Source organism: Lepidothrix coronata, unplaced genomic scaffold, assembly GCF_001604755.1.
Source record: "Lepidothrix coronata isolate B3197 unplaced genomic scaffold, Lepidothrix_coronata-1.0 Scaffold15, whole genome shotgun sequence".
NCBI lineage: Eukaryota > Metazoa > Chordata > Aves > Passeriformes > Pipridae > Lepidothrix > Lepidothrix coronata.
The window spans coordinates 2,415,773-2,431,143 of record NW_016690195.1 but is presented as its reverse complement, the minus strand read 5'-3'; the positions used below and the strand labels follow the sequence as shown (position 1 = coordinate 2,431,143).

At 43.2% G+C, this 15,371-nt stretch overlaps 1 protein-coding gene across 2 annotated transcripts in view; it reads left to right on the top strand.

Annotated features, from left to right (window-relative positions):
* NCALD (neurocalcin delta) overlaps window positions 1-15,371 on the top strand; it is a 58,524-nt gene that overhangs the window by 9,743 nt on the left and 33,410 nt on the right. The gene's annotated exons all lie outside the window — the stretch shown is intronic.

Here is a 15,371-nt window from a genome sequence, read left to right as displayed (position 1 = left end):
CCATAGGGGCTGGGATTTGGGGTGCAAGGGTCAAGCCTACCAAGGTTGGTATTTGGGTGTACAAGGACTGAGCCCCACGGGGGCATTTGGCCCTCCTTGGCATTCAGTCCAGCTCCTTGGTGTGAAAATGCCCTGAAACCACTTCAGAGCCACAGCAAGCCCATAACTGAGCCCAAGGCCACTTGCTGACCATGTCCCAAATGATTGGGCCTTGGGTCTAGTTCATAATCCCCTCTCCATATCCCCCACTAGGTGAGAGTTTGCTTCCCCCAAGCCATGGTATTTCTTGATTTGGCATTAACATTCAAGTAGGTGACAAGCTATCCAGTTTCCTGAGATAATGGCTGTGTCTGTACTACGGCTGCTGGCTGTGTCCATACTGCATGACAAAGGGAGCAACCCCAGCACCAAGAGCTCAGTACTTGAAACTGCTTTCTGCCTGGAGTGGTCTCTATCCATTTAGTTCTCAGCCAATTCATATCCTCCCAGCTTGTGGCACTGGACCTCTTCCATGGGGCAAATGGCACATGGTCACTCTTAAGGAGGGTGCAGAGTTCAACAGCATGGGTGAGGGAACTTCTGTTCCAGTTGGTCCTCCATGCTGAGAAAGGCACCCACTACTTTGTAGTCACATCATCATCATCATCATCATCATCATCATCATCATCATCATCATCATCATGGCTAGGCTTCGCAAATGAGGATTTGGGGAGGGCTCCACCCACGTTTGTTGCAAGCACGTTGGTGGTTAAAAAGGCCAATACGAGACAGGCACGTCCGGTTGCAAAAGGCACAGCTGAAAGACTCCTTAGTAGATATATTCTGCAAGGCACAATTCTTTCTGCATTGTCTTTTCTCCTTGAGACTGATCCTGCGTGCTTTCTCAAAAGCATCAGCAGCATTATAGATAGTGTGTCTCCAGACCTCCCAATTGGAGGCCAGAGTATGTTGTAGTAAATGTCATCATGCATAACTGGGTGGGAATCTTGGGAGGAAAAAAAAAGAGAATCCTGGGAGAAAAAAAAAGAGCCTTAAGAACAGCAAAGTGTTTTTTCTGAAGCCCAGGTCTAGGTAGAGCTCATGAGCTTCAAGCTCTCACCACAGCCACCAGCAGGAAATCAGCCCACTGGAGCATGACAAAAAGACTGGCAGCTCTAGTCTGTCAAACAAAGCAGTGGGGCTCTAATAGGAACAAAGTAGAGGAAGCGAGGAATCTGGCTGGAAGGAAGGATAAAGAAAAACCTTTGATCTACAGAGAAACAGGCTCTTTACTCATCTGTCTGTACAGAGAGACATTATCATGTACACAGCTGACCTGACTCTTTAAAGAGTGTGGGTTTGATGCTGATTTCATGTCGTATCTTGGTACACACACTTCCCCCTGTATGGTTCAGTTTTAATCCTTTTCTAGTTTACAATCCATTTAATTTTAAGATGTGAAAATTGCAGAGGTTCGTATCCAGTACTACACCTCTTCTGCTCTGCAGTTTCTCCAGAATGAGTAAATTATTATCATCTGTATTAACCTTCTCAATGAGAGACCAACATAATCCACTTTTCTAATGCTCTATCACACCTAATATCTATTTTCCAAACCCACCATTGCCTGAAGTGAGCATTGTGCACTGCACGACACCCCTCCCAGCTCCCTGGGGGGCTACCCAGTCCCCCAGCCCCATGTGCAGCAGTGTCTCTGCCACACAGCACTGCCAGGTATTTCATGTTTCCCTCTGCAAAGAGGGAAGCGGTGTCCAGGTGCTCTCTTCATAAAACTTCAGGGTTGAAAGAGGTTAAAAGCAAAGGAGATTTCTGACTGCAGTTTTCTTCCAGTACTTCTGGTTTTGTTGAATTCAACCTTTATGGTGTTGACCTTGGAGCATAACATCAGTAGGATTTGAGAGCCAGGGGAGCATTTGCCTATCTCCTTGCCTGCAGCTTTTCAGGTAGGTTTGTTTGTTTTAATTACTTCCTCTGTTAGACATGGAGTGTTTTCCACTTTCCCTGGATTTCCCAGTCAGGTCTGGCTGCCCAAGCCTCTGTCCTGGTGCAGCAGCCTCCTGTCTTTGTGGCCATCATGTGGCCGGTGGGATGGGACGTGCCTTCCACCTTCCTATGTGCTGGAAATGCAGCTAATTTATCAGATGCCAAGCAGAGTTAGGCTATGTCACTTGGTAGATGGGAAAATCTATCACTCTGGGACTATTTAGGCAAGGGACCTCATTTAAACCCCTCCACGGACTCACTTGTCACCATAGGCAAATCACTTAGTGTCAGTGGCTGTCCTGGTCAGATGAATGAGACCAACTACCCTGTCTTGGCAGGTGTTTTCATGGAAGCTGATATTATTTGTTTGCATGGAACTCTGATATTATTTGCAGATTTACATCACAGTCTTGCAGAGCATGAGCATATTGGCTGGAAACTTTTGAACAGCGGGGTTTAGCAAGGCAGGATCCCAGCTTTTAGTGAAGCAGGACTTGGGCATGACTGTGTGAAAGGATAAGGTTTTCCCCTTTCACTTGCAAACAGGAGCTGCTCATATTTCTCCGCATAATACAGGGGATTTAGGAAGACTAGCATTAAGACATTTTTTCAGAGTCATTGAATATGTTTTAATCCTTATTAGCCTTGAGCAATTGGCTCCCAGTGAACTCATGGAAGGATAGGTATAATTAAAGATCTGTCTTGCACAGCCTGCTGTGCGTTTACAGCTCCACAACTGCTCTTGGTAGTGAAACAGAAATATGTCTCTCAAAAGAAAGCTAACAACAGGAAATATTTCTTTCACAAATATGAACACAAGTGTTTCTTCCAAGAATCAGCAGATAAAAGCAAAAACATTCTTAAATTTCTAGTTCCACTAAGCACCTGGCTCCAATCTACAATTCCTTGACTTTGTTAATTTTTTAACTCAAATGTGATCCTATTTTAAGACACTGTTGTTTCTTTGATAATAAAAGTCTATTCAACCATCTGCGTGTTTCATCAGTGTTTGCATTTCTTGTTCTGTGTCATATTTTACATTATTCTTCAGTCTTTCCACTGAAGAATCAGGGTTGTCCAAATTGCTGATGCTGAACAGGACATAACTCCCTACTCCTTGCTATTTAAAGTTGTGTACCTAACTCTGCTGGCAGGTAATTTTGGTCAAGACTTCACAGAGTGCTAAATTTGTCTGCACAGACAATACAGTGAGTGTTTTTTCTCCCAGCCATTGCTGAGATCCCCCACCAAATCCACTGCAGAGGTTTATGATTGCTGCCTCTCAGGTGTCTGGCACAAATGGAAGTGGCGCCATTGTGGGACATTCTCATTACTTCAGGCATTGGCCTTGAGAAGTGCTGGATAATAGAATAGTTTGTCATGTCTGTTTAAGCACATTATTCCTGAAACTGCTCCTCCTCCAATCAATAAAAGACTTCATAAAATTGTATAAACGTATTAAGAAAAATGTGATTTACTCAAGGAATCCTTATTGCATTTCATTATAAACTACTGAATCTAATATACAAAGAAGATCACTTTAATTATAAGTGAACAAAAGAAAGATCTACTCTTATGTTCCCACTAGGCAACTATCAGCAGGATGCACCTTCTCCATCTAATGTGGTTACATAAAGTAATTAGATTTGGTAGTTCTAATGGGAACAGCAGTTAACTATATTACACCCACGAGAAATTGATGTTAGGTGGATTTGTTAGGTACTGTGGTATCTGTTCTCAGTAGTTTTTTCTTACACTGGGGAAACTCATGAGATAGCCAAAGGTAGGCAGAGAGTTCAGATGATGGGCTGCTGATCTCCCCATCTCATCTTCAATCAGTTTCACTGCACTCAGTGCTGCCCTCTGGAAGTTCATCAGGTAGCGGAGAACTGTGTTGGTCCTCTTCGCTTGCAGACCCATGAATGGCTTGTTTTTGTTTTACAAAGTGAAGTGCCTTGGTGCCATTCACTATTGTTTTGTACTTTGCTAGTATTTCACCAGAATGAGTATATCATCCTGGGCAGATAATTTTCAGAGGAAGAAAAAGGAAAGCTCAGTCCAAGGTGACATCCTAGGACAAGAGCTCCCTGCCACTGTGTTCTTTCCCTGTTAAGTGAATGTCTGACAACTGAGTGAAGGTTTGATAAGCAGAGGGATTCCTCCATGTCTGTCATGGTGTGGCTTGGGAGGGAGCATGAGGCAACATGGTGCCTTCCCAGTGTCACAACTGAGACAGTCCTGGGCATGCCCTGGGGCAGAAGGATGGCTGTTGGGAGGTTTAAGTGCCTACAGCCTCTGTGCTCTGGTAGGGTCAAGAAGTATCTGATGAAAGCCTGTTCTGTGCTATTTCCCTGTGAGTTTCTGCCAACCCAGGAACCTTCAAAACTGACCTCAACTGGTTTGGGAACACAGGACCAGCTGATACAAAAAGCCATACAGATGAAAAAATTGTTTCCTCCTTCTTCCTGTGCATCAGTTCAGTCAACACTGAAATGCAGCTGTCAGCTAGTAATCTTTGTGGTCAGAAGTCTTCAGATGAAAAAAAAATATATGATATTAATAAGTTATTATGTTCCCTAGAGGAAACAAAGGGATCACAATAAGGAAGTAAAACTTTGTAGAAAGCGTGAATTACTCTACTCCATCAATACTGAATAGAGATCAGGCACATAACTCCCTTTCAGAGAAAATTAAAAACTTGCTATTTCATGATTTGGACAACATAGTCTGCTAATCCTCTTGGCTTCAAGGTTAAGCCCAACCAGCTGTGAATTTTATTGAGGTTACTACTAAATCTTAATTTCAATTAAATTTTTTGCAGTAATCATATTGCTGCTCTCAGTTCTGTCTGATGCTTGAGCTGACAGAGCTGGCCAGTTTTCCTGACCTGTCTGCCATGTTCTGGTACTCGTTTCTCTGCTTGCATAAACCTCCTCTCATAGTCGTGCCACTGCCCTTGACTGATGTGTAGTGGTGGGTGATTACATACTGCAGACAAGACAGAGATATTGCAAACATATTTACTTAATGTCACTGCCTTTGGCTCTCCTTTGTGCCAGAAAGACTCTGCCCACTGTAAGAACCACGCTGGTTTTTTTTGGTTCCAGAAGAAGGCAGGACAGTAGGAGACCTCCTGACTCCTCCAGGCCACTGCAGGTATCTGTGTCATATAGACCCTACTTGTGGATTTTTCAAATTGCATTTTCACATGAGCTAGTCTGTCTTGTGATCTTTGAAGAAGGCTGTTCCACAGACTTCGCTGCTCCAGTGGTTTGAGATTTGCTTCTCATTCCCAGCCAAAATTTATTATGGGTAGTTTATACTCATTTGTTCTTGTGCCAGCATTGTCCTTCAGTTTAAACAATTTTTCTCCTTCCCTAGTGTTTACCCCCTCTGATGTATTTATAGACTACAACCATATCCCCTCTTGGCCTTTCTTTAGCTGGGCTGAACAGCTGAGTGCCTCTGGTCTCCTCTGAGAGCAAAGGCTTTCCATTCCCTTATTTGGCTTAATAGCCCTGCTCTACAGCCACTGTGGCCCAAAATCCCTTTTCCTCAGCATGCTTTCTGGCCATGTACTACAGTAATGCAGGTGAGCCTTCATATTTCCAAAACCTGCTGTGTTTTCATTAATAGTATTGGTATTTCACCTTCCATGGACTCACCGGGTCAGTCTCACCAGGTTCACTAGAAAGCATCAGTTGTTTCCTGCAGGACATGTCACATTGGTGTTTTCCTGTTGTCTTGTGACTATATAAGATCTCCAGCTCTTCCTCTTGCTCCCTTATTTCTAGTAAAAAGCATCAATTCTTCCTACTGGTCCCTCATATACTGCATTTTGCAATAACAATTTCTTCTCTTTGCACTATTCCAGTGCTAAAATTATCCCATTCTTCTTGTGTGGTAGTCTTAGCTTGTCCAGCTGATGGTGCCTCTCACCTTGGTGTCATCAGTAACTGCACTGCTTTGAGATTATGCATCATGGTTATTAATGAAAACGTGCAACTACATACATCCCAAGACTTATCTTGGAAGAGTCCTACTGTAACCATCTTTCACCTGAGATTTCCCCTTTAATTTCAACCCGTGATCCATAAAGAGGAAATATCTGCCTGACTCTTCTAGCACATCCCCTAGAGAAATTCTTTGCTTTGATTTTAATCAAATACACCTAATACATCTATATACTTATTAAAAATGAGTACTTATGTGCTGGTTTGAAAGCCAGAGCAGGCAGACTTTCTACAGGGTTTCCATATAAGGTCAGTTCTGCCAAGAAAACTTCAGTTCTAACCTCTAACATTTCTACAACTAGTTTGAGATCTCTCTTCAGTAGCACTTGCCGATTGCGGAACTCAAGTCGGGGTGTTAGCAGATGTGTTTTGCTCTGCTTCAGTCTCCCAGTGGGTTATGAAGCCAAATTCAAGTTTCAAATCACTACACTTATTTTTCAGACTTAGTGCACTTTTTTTTAATGTGAATTTGGAATGGGGTGAAAATTCTTTTGTGTTCTGGCCTATGTCCATCAGATCTTAGCCTGCAGATGAATAGCAAAAATTATGTTTGTACTCTTTACATTCAAAATTTGTGAGACTGTAAATATCTTGTAGTCCTAAAACATTCCTTCTACTTCTTCAATTAAGACTGTGGTACTTCTCCTGCAACATATCCCTGTGTTTCCTAACAAAGATCTGACTGTCTTCTCTTTGTGCAAAAGCATTTAGCGACTTTTGGAGAAGTTGGTGCTGATGTCCCCTAAACTAAAGAACAGAGCTACTTCTCTTTTAGGCTCAAATAGAGCAACAGAGAAGAAATTACTGAATATTTAGGTGCCCTTTTGATGACAGGAAAAGCAGTCCTTGTCCTCCTTTCCATGAGCAGTTCAAGTTTTGGATATTCAGTGTTATCAGCTGACTCTTTTGAGTATGTTGTATAAATGAGAATTGAATTAACTGAATAAGAACTAATTCCTTTAAAAAGAGGAAAAAGGAGGAGGAAAAAGGAGAGAAAAAAAGCCTTCAGAAATATAAACTCAGTCTAGTTAAGTTTGTTCCCTACATTATAATTTAGCTCTTTTTAATGAATATTAGAGCCTTGTCTGATCTGAAGAATAAGCTTCACCTTTTCATATTGAGGGCTGGCTGAAAAGCCTTGACCTAGTGCCACATCTGAGATGTAAAGCCGAGGACCAGATACTCCTGTGGCACCCCAGACTTCACCGTACTTGTTTGGTGGACTTGCTTATCATGGATGCAGCTCTAAGAATAATTGATTTGAGGATTTGTCTGCTGAGCAATCAGGTAGAAAAGGCTTTATTTTGGCATGAGGTTGCATTTTTCCAGCTATTTTTGCTAAAATGAACTCCACATCAAGAAGAAATTATATAACTCAATTTGACTTTGGATGTTGAGCAAATTGAGACCGTGTTCTCCTTAAACAGTTTTGTGAAACTAGTCTCTGATATTTCTGTTTCTGCCTGACACCAGACCATGAATTTGGAGTTTGCTCAGTCACTGTCTGGACTGTCAGAGATGATATTGACTAGATTTCCACAGCTTGTATAGAGACAGTGAAATTTAGGTTTCTGAATCCAGATTTTCCTGTAGGTAACTAATGTGGAGAGTTTGATATTAAAATGATCCCTTCCTGAGCTGTTGTCAAAGGATGTAACTTGTTAAAGGTTGATTCTAGATTCAAAGCATGCAGTGTGTACCTGTGCACCTGCTCTGACCTAGTCAGCCCCCTCACTCTGTTCACACAAAACTGGGGGCTGTAGCTGTGAATGCCCAGCAGCAGATCCCTTTCTTCAAGGAAGCTCCCTGCTGATCTGAACCCAGCAGAGGGAACACTTTTACTGGTCTCTGCCTCTCCTGTCAATAAAGACACAGGCTGAAGATAAGCAGAGCCAGGCGGCTGGGTCCTCAGTGCATACAGAGCTCATGGTGTCAGTCAGAGATGTCCCTGGGAGCTGCAGCCCCCAAGCCAACCTACTGGCTAGTGCAGAGTCACAGTGTGCACCCATGTGCCTGGAGCCAAGTTTCTCTCCCTTTACTCCCCTCCCAGGGCATCATCTGTTGCTGAGAAACTTGGATGTAGGAAGCATCCAAACCAAAAGCATAGGAAGGGGACTGTACCAGACAGCAGCTGCTTAGGACCTCAAAGGGAAGACTGAATTCCTTGTATCTGACAATTGAGATGCAGGCAGTCACTTTATTGACAGAATTAGCTCATATTCCAGTCCATCACGTGTACAGATAATGCACTCTGGGATTAAGCTACTGTAGCAAAAAATTTCCTAACCTAATTTTAAAAGATAAAAGCTCCAGTGAAGTGAGGCTTCATGGCACACTCCACTCCATTCAATTTCCAGTGCTTCAGGGGAGCAGGCAAGAAAGCCCTCCCTCAGGGCACTGCTCTGCACCTCTGACCTCCCCCTCTGAAAGCAAATCTTCCAGGGAAGGAAATAGAGCATTACTAAATCTCTCCTCCCTCTGGGTACCAGCATCTGCTGTCATTCTTTGCAGCTTACGTGAAAGGTCATATGGAGCAGGGCTCTGAGAAGCCCTTCGAGTAAAATAACAGGAGTGCTGTCCTGCATCAGGAGAAGACCTGCTTCCCCTTGTCCCCTTCCTCCCCACTTCAATTCCTGATCACCCTATGCTCCCCATGAGTTTTGGGTAGCCACAAGCACTGCCAGTCCAGTCCCTGGACCTTTGAACTGGAAACAGGTGTAGCCTCTGAGTCCTGATGGCACAGGAGATGCTGATTTATATAAGCTGTTTTACCTCAGCATCAGAAGGAGGAGGGAGAGAGCAGCCTGTGGCACAGCAGTGCTGGGTAGACATCTTAGGGCTTTGTTCATGTTTTGGAGTGAGGGAGGGTTGAATGCGCTGGGCATCGCACAAGGTCAGATGGTGTCTGGGGATTGCTCAATACCCACAGGCCTCCTGTGGCAGCAATAGAGGGACAGAGATTGCAGCCAGTAAGGAAACCCCAAGAGCTGAGTGTTTTAGGCTGGATGACAGCTCACACCTCAGCAGTGGAACATCTGAACTTGTCCATCCCTTCACCCTCAGAGGTGGAAATGGCTCTACCACAGTGTGGTCAAGCCCCAGGGAACAAGATCATTGCGTGTGCATAGGGCAGCTGTGCCCAGAGGCAGTCAGGTGTTCTGTGCTCTCCACCCCCTCAAGGCATCACAAGTCACAGAATCAGAAAGTAGTTTGGGTTGCAAGGGACCTTTAAAGGTCATCTAGACCAACTCCCAAGTTTTAACAGGTCATCGATTTTCATTCATGATTGAGCTGCCTTGCATTGCTAGTGAGACCAGAGTTTCTTATGCAACTTCACTGAATTAAATTTTTCATCTGGCCATGCTGCAAGGATGGCATTGTTAGAAACCACAGGCATGAAGCCCATGTAATGCTGGTGGCAGTAGCTTTATTTCTCTTGGCCATGGTAGGGGAGTTCTCAAGCTACACCAAACTTCCCTGAGCAATTGGTTGTCTTCACATTTGAAAGGCAGCATTTACATAGCAGGCTCCAGCAATGTTCTTGGTACATGCTAGTTTAACATAATTTTAAATCGCCGATCAGGACAAAAAAAGATCCGTGTGTTAGTGTGTTGTCTTCCTTTATGTAAATGCTTTGAACAGTGTGCTAAAAGCATCTGTATTAAGGAGACAGTGGTATCTTGTTCATTTGGAAACCCGCACAAAAAATATAGATAGCTTCTATATTACCAAAATGCAAATAAATTAGTACTGTTTGTGCTGTTCGAGTGCTTACAGTGCAGTTCAAAGGGAAGTCACACAGAAAAAGGTGATGTTCTCAGACACTCATGGCCTGCCCATAATTGTTGCCTGCACAGAAAGCTGCAGCAGCCTATTTACTTGCACCAGCTTCACAGTTGGTCTCCAACCAGCAGCTGAGGTTCACCCCAGTTCTATGTGAACCTCAGACAAGGTTTACAGGAAGCCTTCAAAAATACTAGTCAGTGGTTTCAGTAGGGTTCAGCAGCACCAGCTCCCCAGACCTTCCTTTTTCTGCTTATTTTCATATCTTCATTTCACCATGCATATTTCAAAGAGGAGTGTTTGCAATTTTTTTATGAACCAAGGTTGATACTAGAAAGTTGAGTGGACAAATGCTTTTTTCCTGGATTCTTTGGCCAATATGCACATTGCTTACAAGCTTCCATTTAAAATAGTTGTCACACAGGTGTATAAAGCACTCAGAGAAGCTCTTTCCTTCAGTGCTGGCTCTTGGTGCAAGCGGTTCCAGTCATCCAGTCATCTGGTTATGAGCTCTGTGCACAACACATCCGTGTTATCCCCCTCCACCCCTGCCTCAGCTTGTCCTGCCCCTATCTGATGTGATTTTTATTTTATTGGACTTTGATTAATGGTCTTCTTCTCCACTAGTGCCTGAGGATCTGCAATGCCTGGTGGGATGAAAGGTGGGGTGGACAATCCAAGCCATGGCCACAGGCAGGACAGTGTTAGAGAAGGCACTGCTGGCAGTAGGCCAGTGAGTAGGGTGGGATAAGGGAAGGTAGTTTTGAGGAATTGCATCTGTTTCTGTCAGTTCTCCCTCAGACAAGCCAAAGAGGTCTCCAGGCTCAGTTTTTCAAGATCTTGCAGAAATGCTGCTTGTAGCTGCTGGCCTTCACTCTGATGTGAGCAGCTATCAGTTACTGATCTAAGGGAGGAAGACAGCTGCATGTTAGGGGAAGATCTGGCTGACTTCCATCATGCTGCATTGCCATTTTCCACAAAAGCATTTACCAGGAATTGTTCCAGCCCCTTGCCATAAAAGAGCAGTTTTTCTTCCTTCAAATAAGAGTGAATGTAGAATTTGAACTACATATACTTATTCTTATACATATGGTAGTTTCTCACAATAAATGTGCCACATGGCATAAGATGAAATTACATTAGAGGGACACGTCAAAGCTTTGATTGTAATCTTCCAGCTCAGGGAAGGAGATGAGCAATCTTTATGTTCAGTTATAACTGCAGATATTTCCTTTTTCCTAAGCTAGTGTCTGTTACCATGGCCACAACCTTCAGAATTTTCTGGCTATTTTAAAGTCATTACTAGGAGTGAAAGAACAGATGTTTAATTACGTTCTTCTTATTCCATTCACTAGGTACAGCTGACATTTTCGGACTAATCCATAAAAAAATAAATCCTTTTTTATTGTTTATCATTTTCCTAGAGAAAAATAAAAAGAAGTTAATTAATATGTGCCAGTATGCATTTTGTATACAATTTCTAAGCAGGCGTGAGGAAACCAGTTTCTTGACATTTTAAATATTATTAGCCTGGTATTAGTAGCAGTCATAGGTAAGTGAAGGCCATGCTGTAAAAAATAGACCAGGAGCTGCAAATTCTTGTCCTGGCCACTGACAGTTCCAAAGGACTGAACATTTGAACACTCTGGTTTCCATCCAAAGAAACACTGTTGAGCCAGAGCCCCTCTCTCCATGTATTTGCACATCACCAGCAGAGTCCTGTATGGACCCTGCTGCTCAGGTGTTGCGACTGTAGGTACACTCTCAGCGTCCCCACTGTACATACAGTCCTCTGGGATTTATCAAAACACAAGACCTCACAAGAAAATTCTTCTCCACCACATTGTGGCATTTCATGGTTTGTGAGGAGAGACAGTAATTACTCAGGAGATTGCTCAGCCAACAGGACTGCAGTACATGTGGTCCCCCAGATCTCTCATGGTCTGCTCATACTATGTTCCTCTTAGACAATGTTACAACTTGTGTCACAGTATAGATGATCTGTTCATTAGAGTTTTCTGGACTTAGGGTTGCTTAAGTTTAACATTTGTCTCTAATGGTGGTGACCCCACTATGTGATGAAGGCCTTGGCATCTCCCTGTGCACACCTCCCTGCTAGACTGTCTCAAGCCAAAGGAACAACTTGATCATAAGAAAGATCAAGTATGATGTGCTGAATCCTACTGAGACTGGTATGTAACTTGGTTTATATTGAGAAATGTGACAAAAACGCAACCTCAGATGTCTGCACACTTCCAGGGAAACATGGCTGCAAGCAGGCACTTTTGAATGTCTGGCTTGAGCACATTTGGATAGAGGGATCCTACTTCTCATTCCACTCCTACTTTCACTGCCTAAGCTTATTTGGGTCTGTGTTTTGTAGCTCTGTGCCTGAGCTCTTCACCAAAGACTTCCTTGGTGGACTGAAGTGTTGGGAAAGTGAATGCCCTAGAGAAGTTCATCATGAGATGTGAATTCAGATCTCCATATTTAGGCTGCTCTCCCATTCCCTTCCACAGACAGTTGCTCTAGACCAATGATGTTTAACTCCCTCTTTAGTATTTTCTTGACTTGGAGCTGCTAGGTGTCAGCTTTCTGACGAGTTACGAGATTTCCTAGTTTTGCTGTTGTTGCTCAGCTCCTCTTGGTGGTGGAGTTTGCTCTAGCTAGTAGTGCTACTAACTTGAAGCTATTCATGTACTAAGCTGATCGTAATCTCCTCAACAATTATGCTAATGAACACTGATTTAAATATTGTGCAAACTGGAACAAAGAACAGCGCTGTCCTTCCCTCAAAAGCAGAGCTCAGGCTATGAAGGGAGATCCAGCATGGAATTCTCACTGAAACCCCAAATGGAAACTGAGATGCCAAGAGGGGGAATTTAGGTCAAGGCCAGTGGCTGCAGAAAGTCCCACGATGAGAGATGTGGTCAGCATCCAGCAGCTTCTCACCATCCCTGCTACCATGTAATGCTTACAGGATCTCACCGCACAGCTGCTGCAGGGCAGGCAGTGGAAGAGCTGACCAGCGATGGATGTGCCTCTCAGCCCTGGCGGGGAGTGGGCTGGCTGCCCAACAGCCCCCTCTGACCATGGTTGGCTGTCATGTTGCCTTTATTTTTGGTTATGCAATTATTTTGCTAAGTTGCAATCCCTTGTGTTGCTGTAAAAGCTGCTTTTGTCTATGCAGCCTCTGTAATTAAATACGTCCCCTCTTATTATATCATGCCTGAAGTGCACTATCCACTATCCAAAACTTCCATGTCCTTACAGTTTTTCCCATTTGCCTGTTTCTCACAGGTGGCAGTGAGTCCAGCAGATAGAGGGCTTGAGCTTTGGGCTTTAGGAACTGATTCTTCCTACAATAGTAGTATAATGCTGCAGACTTATTCTAAATAATTTGGTGACTTATCCCAAATAACTCAGCCATCTAGCCTGGCTGAGTCAGCGTAGGACAGAAACAACCTGCTACCTACATAGAGCAGAAACATAATCACCCTGAAGCAGGAAAGGAGGCAGGAAGGGGTCCATTCGGCAGGCAGCACATTTTTAGGCAGTCCAATTTAGGCGAATGTACTTAAGGCACATTTTTATTTTGCGGTGATGGAAGAGAAGCAAGTGCCTTGCTTCCAACATCTGCTTCACGCTCCATGCATGACTGATCACATCTCTCACTGCAGCAGCAGCTCAACAGAGCTGCAGCCCCAAGGTCATGTGAAGGTGCTGTTGGTTCTGTGCAAAGCAGCTCTGACAGCTGACCTCAGAACTCTCCCATCTAACAGTTCTGAAGGACCTCTTTGGTTCTGTCTTCAGGGCATTCACAGTTCAGTCTGCCATCCCACTTCTGCAGCCTGCTTCCCACTCTGGGTTGTACTACCTACCTGGTAACCTAATCAGGAGATGCCTTGTTTTCTCCTCTGGAAAGGAGAAAACATCTTTCTATATTATTTAAGATAATGCTATATATATGCACATATGTTGTATACATGTACATATACATACATAACATGAAAAGACAAAGGTGAATTTTTAAAGTCAAATAGTTGGAAATGTTGAAATTTAGGTGATCTGTGCTTTTATCTCTCAGCTCTTCTAGTTTGCATTTATTTTCATATAATAAGAGCATATATATTAATGCAGTCAGATATGACTTTCCATTATGCTTCATTTTTGTGACACCCCCTTGGAAAGTAGTTGCAGAAATCCAAGAATGAATAATCTTTGTGAATAAGGAAGACTGCTTCAGAGAGGGATTTACTCATAGTTCAAAAGCTGTGTGCATTGCATCTCAGCTTCCCCCCCTCGCCAAATAGTTTGAGTGTACAAGGGCCTCACATGCATTACTATCCCATAAAGTGTAACTTTGCCTGTTTAATTGAGTATGGTCCTGTGACTATTGCAAGAACTATCTGAAGAGCTTCCTATTTTGAACAATCCAGTCTATGTGTCTTTCTCAGAAAGAAGATGCATCCTTGTTCTGTGGTGATTATAATGCACCTTTCAGTAGGGTCTCAGTGTGTTTCTAGAAGATCATCTCATTGAGGAGCCACAGTTTCCTCTGTAGATGAACTATTCTAGACATTTTTCAGTCAAATTTTAGTTAAATATGCTTCTGTTATCAGCTAGCTTTGTAAATGAATGGGTTTCAATGGATACAAGAGTGGTAATCTACTGAGATAGACTTCTGCAGAAAAAAATCAGCAGAATGATGCTTTTTTATTTGAGATTACTTTCACAGTTCACATACAGAGGCTCCTTTCTTTGAGCATCTCACACATATTCTGAAGAAAGAATACTTTAAAGATAAACCTGAGCTGTCTTATCTTCCCTGAGCACCCTTGTTTACTTTGGGCCCACTTCAAAGCTATGCCTGAAAGGACTGGTATTTAATAAAGAGTAAAATTAGATTCTAGGTGAAATGTGCAAAATACTGCAATGTCCATGCTTGTGATTGTCCAGGGGGAGCCGGGCAGCACATGCTGTGTTCAGTGTAAGGCCCTACATGCTGCCTGGTGCAGAGGGCATTTGGAGGTATGTCTTCACATGGCTAGTACATGTTTGGAAGTTCTGCCTTCTGCAGTAAATCCTCTGCATGTGTGCATAGATGAAAAACTCAGACCTCCTAGTTGGTAAGATGATGGCAAAACTGAGCATCGGCCTGTCTGCAAGGTGTGTGTGTTTAGCCCTGTTACAGCATTCAGGGTTGCCATCTCCTTTTCTTCATTGTAATCAATCAAGAATTAGACAAGTGATCATGTGTGCATGGACACACCTGCCCATATAGTGTGAAACAAGTGTCACCATGATGGTTTAAGAGTATAAGAGATTTGTAAGGGAGATAATATTTTCATTACATTAGTGTATATGCTGTGAAAAAGCAGAATGTACCTTTGGCATACACTGTTGAGTGTTACAGTCTGGCATCTACATGGGGAAATCATTAAAGAATTTCTGCCCAGACTGGAATGAGGTCACACCTGGAAATAAATTTTTTCCTGAGGTTTCCCACTTGGCTTCAGGTAGCCTCCATCCTTGCCCAGTTCATCACCTGAATTCAATTGTCCCAAGAAGCAAGAAACATCAGGTGAAATC